At 34.3% G+C, this 7,220-nt stretch overlaps 1 long non-coding RNA gene across 1 annotated transcript; it reads left to right on the top strand.

Annotated features, from left to right (window-relative positions):
* The first annotated feature begins 983 nt into the window (after positions 1 to 983).
* LOC132741841 (uncharacterized) lies at positions 984 to 6,562 on the top strand. The gene is made up of 3 exons (XR_009627349.1): positions 984 to 1,031; positions 3,760 to 3,904; positions 6,403 to 6,562. It is a non-coding gene; the product is annotated as an uncharacterized LOC132741841 (long non-coding RNA).
* Positions 6,563 to 7,220: the final 658 nt, after the last annotated feature.

The following is a 7,220-nucleotide window of genomic DNA, read 5'->3' as shown; positions in this document are numbered from 1 at the left end:
TAACTATAAGTTGTATGCTTTCTTTGAATAGACCACCATACCTATAGTTAAAGATGCTGACTCGTCTTTTTTAAAACTGTCAATGGACTACCATAAAACATAAATTTTACATTCCTTACAACAGAAAGATATGCAAAAGATAATTAACAAATATACTCAGGAATATTTTGAAAACCATACTTTTGTGCTATTCATAACTCAGTTTGAGTGGAAAAACTTCAATTTTGGTCACACAATCAGAATGATTATTCTGGAAAAACTAGAGTATGTGAATGATCTAAAATTTTGCACACAAGTTAATGGTCCAGACCTACATCAAATGGAGCATTAATCTTCAAAAATTATTTCCAGTTCTGTCATATAAAAAAACCACAGTTGAGTCACTTTAAAGGGAGACACAGGCAAAATTTTCATTTCTTAGTTTTGGATGTTTCATTCATTATTCTGTAAATGCCCCCAAAATGAATACATTAGACAGCCAAAAGAATAAAACTTTTCGCCATATAAAGAATAAAATGGTGGTTTCCTAACTAATGACCCAGGTCAGGTTAGAGCACTAGAATTTCACAAAAGTTGTCACGGTGAACTCTGGAAACGTTAAAGAACATGTCAAAAGAATGACTTAGACTTGTTTCCACAATATCTGTTATTGTAACTTCAAGGGTTTGTTCAAGTGCCATGACTTGTTTTAAACTCTTCGGGGATTTTATTGCCGTCTAAAATTTGTTCAATTAAATAGATATATTTACGCTTCAAACCCAAAATATGTAGAATTTAAACAGAAAATCATGTTGGAACTTAAAAAAATGTCATTTTAGCGTGATTTGAGTACATAAGATCATTTTGATCGTTTTGTCATTATTTTGCCTGAATATCCCTCTAAGCAAATCTTTGGAAACAAATTATATTTTACCTCAAGATAGACCAGACTTAATAAGATTTTAAAAGGAACTCTTTAGAAATTTATGATATTTTATTTTTTGCAGCAAGTTCCTGGGAGGCAGTGGTTTGCAAGATATGTGAATGCACAGGTATGTAACAATTATATCCCTAACTGTTCAACCCAATTTGATTATTTGTTCATTCACCTTTCCCTTGCCACATCTTTATTTGCATTTGATGCCTCGAAGACAAAACAGTGGTAAACCAGCAGTCTTATCTCTGTCAACAATTCGAATATTTAGGATAATGGTAAAAAAATACCCTTTTGATTATTTGTATTAATACGCAGTTGGTATTCTGTCGTTTTGTAAGAATGCTAATTTTAAACAATTTAAAAGGTTTAAGATGAACTGTATCTAGGATTGGTCACAAATAATGAGAACTGATGTATATTTTATTGTTCTTGATGTAAAATATAAGCTATTTTGGTGTGGATCATGAAGGACTATGAATAACAATTTGTTATTTTATTGTATTTTAGCTGTACAACTTGTCTGTTTCTCCTCTCTAGGGAAATTATCTTGTCATTCTGGTGAATAAAGGAAATGTTACGGCACACTATCACACTATTTATGGATGATACAGTGAAATATTTAAGCATATTTTTTAAATTTTCAGTATTTCCTCATCTCATCCACATAAAGAAAGATTAACATTTCACATGTTTTACCGTATGACACTGTAAAATCAAATGTTTTGAAAGCATTTTAAAATTTCTTCTTGTTCTTTTTTCATGGTATATGTATCTCACTTTGCCAGTCATAAAGTTAATCATTTGACAATGCCATAGTCTTCCAAGACATTCTTAAGCAAATGGATCCCAGATTTTATATATTATTTTAAGCTCACCTGAGCATATGCTCAGGGTGAGCTATTAGGATCACTCTTCGTCCGTTGTACGTCGTCCGTTGTCCGTTCACACTTTTAAAACGACATCTTCTCTGAAACCATAAGGCAGATCATAATGAAAAAACTTTAAATATCTTCTTTTAAAAAACCCTAAGAGCTAGAGCTTAGATATTTGACATGAAACATCTTCTAGTGAGTGTCTACCAAGTTTGTTCAAATAAAAGCCCTGGGTTCAAAATTGGCCCCGCCCCAGGGGGTCATTGATTTTCACTATATGCATAATTAGTAAAAACTTAAAAAAACTTCTTTTAAAGAACTCAAAGAGCTAGAGCTAAGATATTTAGCATGAAACATCTTCTAATGGGTGTCTACCAAGTTTGTTCAAATAAAAGCCCTGGGGTCAAAATTGACCCCGCCCCAGGGGGTCATTGATTTTCCCTATATGCATATAGTAAAAACTTAAAAAATCTTCTTTTAAAGAACTCAAAGAGCTAGAGCTAAGATATTTAGTATGAAACATGTTCTAATGGGTGTCTACCAAGTTTGTTTAAATAAAAGCCCTTGGGTCAAATTGGCCCGGCCCCGGGGGTCATTGATTTTCCTTATATGTGTATAGCAAAAACTTAAAAATCTTCTTTGAAAAAAACCCAAATAGGTAGAGTTTAGATATTAAGCATGAAATATCTTCTAGCAAGTGTCTACAAATTTTGTTCAGATAAAGCCTTGGGGTCAAAACTGGCCCCGCCCCAGTGGTGTCATTGTTTTTAACTATATGTGTATAGTAAAAACTTAAAAATCTTCTTTTAAAAAACCCAATGAGTTAGAGCTAAGATGTTTAGCATGAAAACATCTTCTTATGGGTGTCTACCAAGTTTGTTCAAATAAAAGCCCTTGGGTTAAAATTGGCCCTGCCGATGGGGGGGGGTGACTAATGGGTGACTCTTCCGAGTCTGTTCAAATAAAAGCCCTGGGGTTTAAACTGGCCCAGCTCCGGGGGCCTATATACAGGTGAGCGACCTCAGGTCGATCATGGCCCTCTTGTTTTTATGATATTATACAATGTATAATGATATGACTAATAACACATTTATATGATAAATAAAGAAAACCTTTGAGTGGTACTGGTATATGGTATATATATAGATGTGTTTGGATATATCATGCCTCACTGTGGACTAGATCCTTAGCAACTTTGTTACTAGGACAAGAGGCATGGGTGAAATAATTTCAAAACATCTGATGAGATCAAAGTGACTTTGTTATGTATATCCTGAGGCCAACATAGATTGGAAAACCAAAAATGTTAATACAGACATATGGATTCCCTAAAGAACACCCAAAGTGGCAAAATTGAAAATGTTGCTGGCTCGGTTTGATTGAGCCTGTTCATGGATGTTAGTGGTAATTGCAAGCTACTGCCAAAGTTTCATTAAATAAAGTCATAACTTATATACCTTATCACCTTATAATTTAATTACCTATAGAAATTATCTTTAGATGAAATCTCTTCCTGGGACACTGCGTAACAGAGAAGGAATAATGCTCAGCTGCTAGTGCATGTTACATTAAAATAGGTAAAATAAATCTGGTGAAAGAGATGGAAATAAATAGAGATAAGCTTTAAATACATTCAACATTGACTCAGGATGGCATTTAAACCATGATTTAGTTGTCTGGTTTTCGCAGCAGTCTAATCTAGAGCTTTCTTCATTTTCATCTTGTCTGGATCCTAACACGACTTTGTCAGTATCTTCCTTGTAATTTAGACAGATGATTATTTTTATCCTTAAAAAAAGTTACATACATGTTTCAGGTTTTATTTTATTCTGTCTGCTTGATAACACAAAATTGTCTACATCTCTCATGTAATTAGACAGGTGACAAGTTTTTGTCCTTTTTTGTGGGTGGCAGTTGACAGTGATATGTAAATATTAGAGACACTTGATGTATATAATTTTCTTATTTCAGAGAGTGATTTCCAAAAAGGTTGATGAATCAATATTTTTCCGTCTGGTGCAATATTTTGCTGTGGTGCTGTTTGAATGTAACGAAGCAGAAGACTTTGTTCCCGCCAAAAACCTCATGAATATGTGCTTCACTTTTTACCATGAATGTAAGAAAATTTTATATATAAACTCTTGGGTTTAGCCTGAAATATTGCATTTAGGGGCAGTTGAGGTCGTCCTCCGCCAGTAAAGCTGGATAGTTGTCGTATGACCTTAATAGTGTCCATGTGACTTTAAAAAAAAGCAATAACAGAGTACAGTCGAGACTGCCTGAGTGACCCCCTGAATTTATCGACTCTCTGTCTCTCTGTACAAAAATATGGTTCAGTTTTAAATGTTGTTTTTTCAAGAAAACAGAGCACAAATCAACTGTGACTAACTATGACAAATGATGATATTATTGCCAGGTGATTAGAAGTCATTGACTTTTATCACTAGCACACTATTGCGGTGAATTTATATCATACGGGTGATGCCCAATTCTTCCATATGAGGAAGCTATTTACTTGCCATACAAAAGTTCTAATCAAGCGCTAATAATTATTGCTTGAAATAATATATTATATTATACGGAACACATGAGGTCTTGCTGTAGCTGACAACAACAATTTGTTCTCTTATATTCAAAGGAAAAGTCAAGAGTGTCTTATTGTCATATTGATGTCATTATTTATTGATGTTTCACGAAACCTTGTCAACACAAGGTTCGGTCATTCCTACTTGAAGAAATAAATGTGTTAATGTATTTCGGAGTAAGTTATATGAGATACTTTTACGATAGAATAAAATATACCGGTACCTGAGATCAGATGGCATGGGAGGGTCATGACATGCCACGAAATTTGGCTTTTAAAAAATAACTTGCATTAATAAAAATCAGGAAAAGAAATGACTTATTACCCCCTCCCACCATGAAAACTAGTAAAATGCAAAACGTCTTCAGAATATGCATAACCCCTTGTGGAAATATTATGACTGCCTCTAGAAAAAAAATTCTGGATCTGCATATGCATATAGGCTTGTTTCCATGCCAACTTAGACTTTGAAGAAGTAACTTTAACAATAGATGGTTATAAAATCAAAGCAGGTTTGTTTCCAGACTAAGTTAGACTTTGAAGAAGTAACTTCAACAATAGATGGTTATAAACTCAAAGCAGGTTTGTTTCCAGGCTAAGTTAGACTTTGAAGAAGTAACTTGAACAATAGATGGTTATAAACTCAAAGCAGGCTTGTTTCCAGGCTAAGTTAGACTTTGAAGAAGTAACTTCAACAATAGATGGTTATAAACTCAAAGCAGGCTTGTTTCCACGCTAAGTTAGACTTTGAAGAAGTAACTTGAACAATAGATGGTTATAAACTCAAAGAGCAGGCTTGTTTCCACGCTAAGTTAGACTTTGAAGAAGTAACTTCAACAATAGATGGTTATAAACTCAAAGAGCAGGCTTGTTTCCAGACTAAGTCGGACTTTGAAGAAGTAACTTGAACAATAGATGGTTATAAACTCAAAGCAGGCTTGTTTCCAGGCTAAGTTAGACTTTGAAGAAGTCACTTGAACAATAGATGGTTATAAACTCAAAGCAGGCTTGTTTCCAGACTAAGTTAGACTTTGAAGAAGTAACTTGAACAATAGATGGTTATAAAATTAAAGCAGGCTTGTTTCCAGGCTAAGTTGGACTTTGAAGAAGTAACTTGAACAATAGATGGCTATAAACTCAAAGCAGGCTTGTTTCCAGACTAAGTTGGACTTTGAAGAAGTAACTTGAACAATAGATGGCTATAAACTCAAAGCAGGCTTGTTTCCAGACTAAGTTGGACTTTGAAGAAGTAACTTCAACAATAGATGGCTATAAACTCAAAGCAGGCTTGTTTCCAGACTAAGTTGGACTTTGAAGAAGTAACTTGAACAATAGATGGCTATAAACTCAAAGCAGGCTTGTTTCCAGACTTAGTTGGACTTTGAAGAAGTAACTTGAACAATAGATGGTTATAAACTCAAAGCAGGCTTGTTTCCAGACTAAGTTGGACTTTAAAGAAGTCACTTGAACAATAGATGGTTATAAACTCAAAGCAGGCTTGTTTCCAGACTAAGTCGGACTTTGAAGAAGTAACTTGAACAATAGATGGTTATAAACTCAAAGCAGGCTTGTTTCCAGACTAAGTCGGACTTTGAAGAAGTAACTTGAACAATAGATGGTTATAAACTCAAAGCAGGCTTGTTTCCAGGCTAAGTTGGACTTTGAAGAAGTAACTTGAACAATAGATGGTTATAAACTCAAAGCAGGCTTGTTTCCAAACTAAGTTGGACTTTGAAGAAGTAACTTGAACAATAGATGGTTATAAACTCAAAGCAGGCTTGTTTCCAGGCTAAGGTAGACTTTGAAGAAGTAACTTGAACAATAGATGGTTATAAAATCATAGCAGGCTTGTTTCCAGGCTAAGTTAGACTTTGAAGAAGTAACTTGAACAAAAGATGGTTATAAAATCAAAGCAGGCTTGTTTCCAGACTAAGTTAGACATTGAAGAAGTGGTTATAAAATCAATGCAGGTTAGGTGTATTACAGAAATTTAGCAGCTTTTTAGTTAATTTGCATATTTTATTTTTCAGCTCAGCATGGCCGCCACCGGTACAAGAATTTTCTGTATAGTTATTTAAGAGAACAGCCTATATGGCGGTCTCTCAGGTTTTGGAATGCTGCTTTCTTTGATGCTGTCCAAAATGAGCGAGCCAGAAAACCAGTGTGTACCAGGTAATTGGTGTTTATTTAACAAACTTCTTATATATCTTGTTTATAGTCCTGTGTAGTATCTAAATCATGAGGGAATTTTTAGCTGGTCTGTTTTGAAGAAAAAGTCAAGCTATTATGATTGCTGCAACATTGTTTTTGTCTGCAAAATTTTTAATGTTGTCCAGTACTCAATTTCCAGAAACAAATAATTTCACTTTATATTAAAGTCTTGGAAACTAGGTTAATGGTTGTATTATTATCAGTTTCAATTCTTGTGGTATCACTTAATATAAAAAAATTAAAATAATACATATTAAAAGCTCTGTGGTACAGATATATGTAACTGGACATCAAGCATGGTGACTCCCATATTTTTAGCTCACCTGAGCACAACATGCTCATGGTGAGCTATTATGATCCCCCACTGTTCGTCATGTGTCGCCAACAATTTCTTTATACAACATCTCCTCAAAATCCAATGACAGCACAGTAACCAAACTTTACAGGAATGATCCTCGGGTGGTACCCTGCCAAAGTTGTTCAAATGGTTCCAGTCTGTTGCATTAGTAGGTCAAGGGGCTAGAAAAGGAGTTTAAAAAATGCAAACTTAAAAAAATATCCTTGTCTGAAAGTACAAGGCCTAGAGCTTTGATATTTAGTATATGATATCACTTATAGGTCCTCTACCAAAGTTATT

Source organism: Ruditapes philippinarum, unplaced genomic scaffold, assembly GCF_026571515.1.
Source record: "Ruditapes philippinarum isolate M1 unplaced genomic scaffold, ASM2657151v2 ctg15120_1_1_1_1, whole genome shotgun sequence".
In the NCBI taxonomy this organism is placed as follows: Eukaryota; Metazoa; Mollusca; class Bivalvia; order Venerida; family Veneridae; genus Ruditapes; species Ruditapes philippinarum.
The sequence above is the reverse complement of the archived record's forward strand: the minus strand, read 5'-3'. Positions and strand labels throughout refer to the sequence as shown.